Here is an 8442-nt window from a genome sequence, read left to right as displayed (position 1 = left end):
TATATCACGATTTCTATTTCTTAGCTGCTTATTGTATCATTATTCATTAACAGTTTTCCTAATAAATACTCTAGCAAAAACAAACATTTGTTGCCAACAAATCGCCTTGTCTCAATCCCCTTACCACGTTAAACTTTTTCAATTGAAACTTACTTATATTTTGTAAAATTTTTCTCGAAAATAATGATTAATACTGTAATAAAGATGTAATATTTCTGAAATAAAATAGATAATTAAATTTTTCAAATTTGTTTCGTCCCATTTAAATTTCCCCACTTGAATACAAATTATTGAGAACCCCATTTGTTTCAGACTATCAAAAGATAATTCGACGTTGTTATTCGACGTCCCTAATTATTTCAAATTGTTTTTTGAATACAGAAGACAGGCAGAAAGCTGACATAACTAAATTAATAAGAACCAATGTAATAGTAGCAATCGGGTCAAAATCCCAAGCTCTTAATATAAATATATAGGGGTAATCTTAGGTATAATACACAAATATTATATTAATTTCTGCGTTCCACCATTTTTTGATCACTGGTGTTTTACATTGATGTTTTACACAAACTAGAAAAATCAAAATTTGTACTAAATTGAAGTAACTCTTGAAAATATTTGGCCATATAAATCAACCAGTTCATTTTAATCAATCAAACTAAATACTGAGAATATATTCCACTCATACGTTTAATTGGGAAATGTTTTATGCATAAAGTTGTCCTTCATTCTGTTTTAATTTGTATGTATAAAAATCGTATTTTTCTAAATTTGTATATGACTACCTTGAATGTTCTGTGTTCCGAAGAATTTAACGTAATAGATAACTGCTAAAGAATCGTAAATTAACATTGACTGAAGGAATATTTAAAATGTTATGTTCTTCGATTTATTAGTCTTATTTTAATTATTTATTGAATATATTGGTACGCAAATAAATATCAATTAGAGTACAAATATTTAAATTCGCGTTAAACAAAGTTTTGTGCATCAGCCCGAATTTAAAAATATAATTAAAAAATTTTTACATGTTAGTTAACAAAATTCATAATACACTATTTAATCTAAATACAGATATGAAAAGAATTTCATTACCCCAACAATATAATTTGAAATGGCAACTACTGAAATGTTTATCTTTGAAACATTTTTTTTACTATTTATGTATTACATTGTTATTAGTGCCATGCGACTAATCTACAATATATTCTATTGCTTTTAGAATAACTTAAATCTAGGTAAATATGTAAGAGTCTCTCTATTTTAGTCTCTCGTGTAATAACGTTTATATATTAACGCTGCTGTTTTTCTATTAAATGCAACTCACTACACCACACTACACAAGATCAAATGATTTGATTCTTTTTAGTCTGTGTTCTGTTCTGGTATTATCCAAGAGTTATATTATTTCCACATTGACATGAGAATGAACTCTGTCTTCTTGCAATTCTCTTGAATTCCTGGAGCGACAATCAGTGTCTGAATGCCGCGATGTAAGCAATAAATCCTGTAATATCTGGGCGCACCTACATGTTCTGCTCATTGAAGTCTTGCATTAAAATTTATTCCGAAATGCTTAAACTTGTTACTTTGATAAATCATAGTATTGCGTATTGTTAATGGTGCAGTGTGATTATACGTGAACCGATTTACAGATTTACTTTCGTAAATTTTTATTTTTCAGAATTGGATTCAGTTATTTATATTTTTTTAATACATTTTAAAAGTCTCCTTTTACCAACTATGGGTTTATCTGGACTGGGCCTAAAGTTTAACATGGGCTCCGATCCACGGTCCTCAGCATTAAACCTACCGATTGGCGCGAGTGACCAACTTTAGAAATCATCCCAGAAAATATCCGGTCTTACCCAGCCTGGTTACTGGCGTGAATGGGATCATTTTCCTTGTCGGATTTCACACTCTTGCCTAGGGCATTCACCAATTTTAAACAATCACAAACATAAATTTACGACCATGCCCCAGCAGGATTCGAACCCGCGGCTATCGCAACAGTAGGAGGACCGTCCCATCGCCTTTACCACTGCGCCACCAAGCCGTCAATTATTTATATTATAACTTGCCCGTTGTAATTTTCGCGTGGCTTCTTCGCTATTGTCTCCGACAGCTAGAATTACTATGATCAGTAAATGTAGCCATCGTGATATTTGTGGTATATTACATGTATAGAATAGGTAAATAAATGACTTAAATATACTTCCTTATGGTTGACTTGTTTGAGCTTCTTTTATTGTAGATTGCCTTACTTTTGTAACTCTAAACATTATGGCTGTAATGTAAGATTTAAATAGTTGTTCCTATTACATTTTCTACATCATATGAAAAATGTTGTCATGTCACACTTTATAAAAGGTTTGCGCTATATCTAACAATATAGCAGAACATACGCTTTTATCTTCATGTTTTTTTCAAGTACATCTGTTATTCTATACCCAACCTGGTGTATAGGCATATGTTAGTTTTTTCTCTCTACATAAACTATAATATATGAAAATGATATTCCCTTAATGCAAGAAGAGTGACAAATTTTTAATTTTCACAATAATTAATATGAAAATATATGTAAATTGAAAAAATATATGTTGCTCTTTGAAATTCTATTGAATTTTCTCATTAACCAAAACAAACAACAGTTATTTGTTATTTTGTCAATTAGATTTGGCTCATTGAAACATATATTTTTACGAAGACTCTTGCTTGAGGCTTGCGTTTTCTTACAACAGAAGTTCATTATACTGCACTTTTTCGAAAAAGATAAAGTGGCGTCTCCATTAAAGTATTTCATCTTATTCATATTCAGAGTCGTGCATGTGTGGTTTTTCTGGAGAGCGTGATGAACAGAACTCCATCATTAACGCGATATTACTACACAAAAGCAATTAATTGAAAGCAACTTAGTTATCAAGAAAAGAATACAGGTGGATATCGGATCCGCAATCCGTCCGTAGTTGCTCGAAACATTCCTTAACATAATTAAGTGAACTTCGGATAAAACAATTGAATATTTAGTTGTAAGGTCACCTAAGGTTATTGGTAGTTTAGGGTTTATAGGTGCTCCTAACTATAACATATTAGAATTAGAAATGATCCATGCTTTGATAAATACTCTTAGTCTGAAACATCGCACTTTAGTGTGCAAGTCCACCAAAGTCAGAATTACGTTGCTGTAAACTTACATAACCTTCTTGAATTTGACCAGAAGCTTGCATTTCGGTGTATAATGCCATCAACAGCGAATTGCTCATATATGTAGGTCAGTTAATCAGCTAGAGATATTGAAATTTGTAGATACCAAAAAAAAGTACCAGTAAAAGTAATATAATTCAGAATATCATTAAAAGCATCAAGTAAAGGCGATGATATAATTAAAACTGTAGTCTGCCTAGATGGGAAAACGATTATATTCAATCCTTTCGCTGTTTCTTTAGGATTGAGATCATATACAGTGCAAATCGCTGCAATCTCCGATGATGTAAATTGATGAGTAATGTGTTTACGTTACGTTTGAGCTGTCGATTCAGTAAGTCTCCATTTATTTCAATTAAAATAAAATAATATTGAACTAAATAAAATGTTCTTTCTTTACGCGGTTCATACATAATTTACCTCTTAGAAGAGTTATAAAATGTATTTCTTCTCCTTCCAAAATAACAGTAAACTAATGTTATCACAACGTCGAATGTATTGCCTATTGCAGTTTGTAAAATGAGATCGTTTTTTGTCCTTCTCATTTTATTCTAGTTGCTAGGAAATACAGTGCTGTCTGATGTGTCCGAATTTATAAACGAATCAGTCTATAAAATTGGCATGCTTGTCAAATATATGTAACAAAGCAAAATTCTTCAAATATAAATGATAATAATTAGAGGTTATACCAAACCGGCAATAGTTATTTTGGTGTGTTTGCTTGTTTTAATAAAATTTAAATCACTGCTTAATCGTTGCTATTACTCTAATTGAAGATGCTAATAAAAGTCAGAATAGCAAACTCATTGTGTCTCTAATCAGTTTCTATGAATAGGAATCAGAAAATTTGACCCTCTCTTGCCGGTAAAATGCGCTAGAGACGTAAGTATTGATATTATTAAAAGTTGCTGCGATTTTATTGGAAATATTTTTAGCGTATTGCAGCTATACTGAATACTGAATTGGTATGGGCACTGTAACTAAATTATATAAAAAAGTGAATAACAATATAGTGCTAGATTCGTCAAAGAGAAAACCTTTATGCGAAGTGGGTGACGGATCTAGATTACCTTGATATTTGCTCTATTCGAAATGAAATATATGAAAGAGAGAAGTGCGTTTTTTTTTCGATATTGTGTTTTTGATAAAATTATATTTTAATACAATTATTTCAGTGGAAACTGTTAATCTGGGATCTATTTTCATAAAACTCAAAAATATGGAGGTTTTTGACGGAGAACTATTTCATGTTGTCAGTGGGTCAGAAAATCAGATGGCAAAATGGTCATATATTATGCTTTCCTTCCTAGCATTGCAGGTTTAGTATTTAATAATGAATAGGCATGGGGATGATAAAGAATTATTATAAAAGACATGCTGGTCGAGAATGATATATAATGAAAAACTGTTGAAACTTCGGTTGGAGTTAATTCCATCAGAATACAGAACACAGAAGAAGAAATTGACTGTAAGATTTTAGAAATTGTTCAAAAGATACGGAGGAAATTGGTAGAATTTTCACAAAAATGTACATAGGTAGTAACAGAAGAAAATAAGGAGAAATATACTCATATCAAAATGACATGAGAAGGAAACAAGAACCAAACGTAATAAGGTAAATATGTTCATCAATTAAAATAAAATACATTACTTTCACATACGTTGCTTAATAATTGTTTTATATTTGATAAAATTACTTTGCTTTTATTATTTTATTTACGTTGTAATTTTGTTATTGTGTCAAAGCCAAAATAAAATAAAAGTCAAAGTTTATGCGACAATAATGCAACATTGTGTACGTTCACGTCATATATTTTGGTGATATCAGTCATAGAGTAATAGAGATGCAACACAATAGGGGACTCTGGCGCAAAATTATGCTTTGCCCAAAATCCAGAGGGCGCCCTAATGGGCTATTGAAATAATTTGACTAATCGATTTAAATCTCCATTATAGGCATCTGTAAGAAAAATATTTTACCGTGAAGACATTTGATTAGCTCATTAGTAATGTTTGGCACGTGACAGCCTTGAGGTCACGCTTAATTGACCAATGAAATTTAAATAAAAAAAACAATTTTTTTTCTGAAATAATTTTTAAATAAAATTCAATTAAATATGTATATTATACTTCAAAATAAATAAATATAAATATAATCTGCAAAAATAAATAAATATAAATATATAATGTAAATTTATCTAAAAATATAAATATAATATAAAAACAAATCTATAAAATAATAAAAATATCTATAAAATATAAATATTATATACATATATATAAACCTGTAACCAAAAAACTTTGATGCATTGCAAATCAAAATTATCTCTTCCATTTTTATAATTTTTCATATGTATTTAGTGCCATCAATTTAATGGGATCTGAGTGAGATCTATTGAGTTCTGTCTTTTTGTTCTTTATACTGAAAGCAAACTTTGAGTCTTTCGCTCTTAATATTCTGTTCACCTGTTTTACTCAAAAGTATATAGCACACCTTGTTAGTACTTTTAATATTTTATCCAATAGATCATTATGAAATGTACAATTGAAGGGTTTAAATTTACTTTTTATTTAAACATTTGACAAAAATTTTGTATATTATCTACGTGGTAAAATCGCTGAATAGAGTAAGACTTAGATCAAAGATCTACTGACAGTATAATAAAACAATTTTGTTGTAGTCTGGGGCACGAGATATTGTCTTGCCTCTATAGAATCATTCTCAATTTGTGGGTCTATTGATTTATTCATAATTGTATGTCACACTTAATTTCTTTTTTCAAAAGTTTTACTAAATAACCTGAGATGTATACTACGGTACAACGTAAAACTTTGTTTGCTTTTATAGGAACGTCTGGACGGAAGTTATACAGTCAAGTAATTTAACGGTAAGAATGAGCAGAAAGGTGGATACTGGTTGAATGAATACAAACCATTACCTTCTGGAGTTTGTTCAAATGTCGATGATACATGCTTCGAATACACTGGTTGTGGGCCTGGAACGATGAAAATAGGCACTATAAATAAAGTAAAACAGTTTAGAAATTAATGGTAACATTTATGAAAAGAAATGTGACTGACTTCTTCAATTTACCTTCTGTATCATTTTGATTTTGATCCACTTCCATTTGTACATATTCTGGGCTCGTGGTATTATTTTCGCTATCACTAAATTGTTCCAAAGTACTTAAAGGAAAATTTAAATGTATCACAAAAATATCTGACACGGTAACGTTCATAAATTTGTTTCATCTTTAACCCAACTAGTTTAGGATTTTTAATATTTTCTACTCATTTCTTAAAGATCGCCTGGAACTCTTTTAGCGGAAAACGATGATGCATTTTCTCACTAACTGTGCATTAGGTCACACAACACTTCCTAGAATGAGAATGCATTTCAAATACCGACATGTATATACTAATAAAATAAAATAATACTTATTTTATATAATAATTGTTTAATAATATATACGTTTATAAAAATCCACACTGTTTTCTATATAGTCACATTAAAAATGGCGTTTAAAATAAACAAACCGTAGAACGAAATGAACCAATCAGATCCCGTCGCGGATCTTAGCATAGCGAATAAAACAAGTAATATTTTGAAGCTAGCGACATGTACTTGTTGGACGTCGCGAAACATTTCGCCAAAATTTCCTATGAAGTTAAATCTCTATTTCTCTATGATATCAGTTAAATGTTACTTTTGAAAAACTATATAGACTTTTTCAATAAATAACAAAATATCCAACACAATTTGTAATGGATTTAAGTTAAAATGTAGTTCATTTTAAAGCTACAGCTGAAAAATATTCGTAGTGAATAGAAAAATAAATTAATTAATCATCAAAAACCTTTATAATATGGAAGGCTCATATTTAGGTGGTTGATATTTACTTGTATTTATATTAATTTTATATCTATTATTTTTGTTAGTGAAGCATGTCATGAATTTATTTATCAGTCTAAAATATTTAAATCGATTCTTTTTCGGAGACCATACTTCTAACTAATATTTAACAGTCCTTTTTAAAAAAAATCTGTTGATTTAACAATAAAGGCAATTGTAGAAATAAGTCTTTTTCATGTAATTTGTTGAAAGTATAAAGGATGTCAATCAGGCCGGAGAAATTACAAATACACCGAAATATTTGTACAGGATAATACAGTACCAAAAACACCTACAACACAACACGATTGTTGATAGTATAGAGAAGGAGAAACTTTAACTCTGGTAATCATACATAATGTTAATTGTCTATATGAGGTTATCTTTCACTTTGTAGGAAATTCTTTTGTTCTACTGGATACAGTCAATGAACATGGTATAATGTCAATATTTTAAATTATAAATATTAATTAATATTATGAATAATTTTTTAAATTATTTTAAGTTTCCTTTTGTTTACCAACGAAGGTTTATCTCTACTAGACCTACAGTTTCACGTGGTCTTTGAACCACGGTTCTTGGCATTAAGCCTACCGACTGGCTAGTGGCCAACTTAGAAGCCACCCCAGAAAACATCCGGTCTTACTCAGCCTGGAAACTGGCGTGGCCTAAAGACACTTAAGCTTACAATCACAAACATAATAACGTACGTTCATGTCCCAGCAGGATTTCAACCCGTGACTATAGCAACACTAGGGGACCGTCCTGTCGGCTTGACCACCGCTCCAACGAAACCGGCATTATGAATAATTACTACTAAAGACTTATTTAGTTATTTTCCATCACCAGGATACATCAACGTGACAAACTTTTTTCAGGGTATTGTTAAGAATATTTACGAGTATATAGCCAAGTAGTATTCTGAACAATATTTAGAAATTAGCTAAATCAACTACAATGTAAATTTATGTTAAAGGACTTGTATGGACATAATATGATGCAAAAATACTGTTAGTGTTCAAAAGCTGCAAAATATCTGGTTCGTAAAACTATATATTTTGAACATACTAATCATATCGAAGAATCTTAGATATCGAATATTTTTCCTAGAGTAATTTTTCCTTTTTATTGTTTTTAAAGGCCAGATCTAAGATTTCACACCTAAAATTAATTAATATTTACTGGTGCTCTGCTGATAATTTTAAAACATGCTACAATTTTCACACATAATTATCATTCATTTTAATAATAAGTAATTAAAAAAATTAAATGTGTTAAAAAATTAATGTTATGACGCCATTTAAATCCATTGAATGGAAATTAAATTTTTTGTGAAGGTACTTATT

The 8442-nt window shown here is 30.0% G+C and overlaps 1 long non-coding RNA gene across 1 annotated transcript; it reads left to right on the top strand.

Moving 5' to 3' along the window:
* The first annotated feature begins 4186 nt into the window (after nucleotides 1–4186).
* On the top strand, nucleotides 4187–6209 carry LOC143202348 (uncharacterized). The gene is made up of 3 exons (XR_013007126.1): nucleotides 4187–4318; nucleotides 4380–4464; nucleotides 6053–6209. It is a non-coding gene; the product is annotated as an uncharacterized LOC143202348 (long non-coding RNA).
* The last annotated feature ends 2233 nt before the right edge of the window (nucleotides 6210–8442 follow it).

This window comes from Rhynchophorus ferrugineus, unplaced genomic scaffold (genome assembly GCF_030347505.1).
Source record: "Rhynchophorus ferrugineus isolate W39M unplaced genomic scaffold, kcgeb_rfMv2 rfM9, whole genome shotgun sequence".
Lineage (NCBI taxonomy): Eukaryota > Metazoa > Arthropoda > Insecta > Coleoptera > Curculionidae > Rhynchophorus > Rhynchophorus ferrugineus.
The sequence above is the reverse complement of the archived record's forward strand: the minus strand, read 5'-3'. Positions and strand labels throughout refer to the sequence as shown.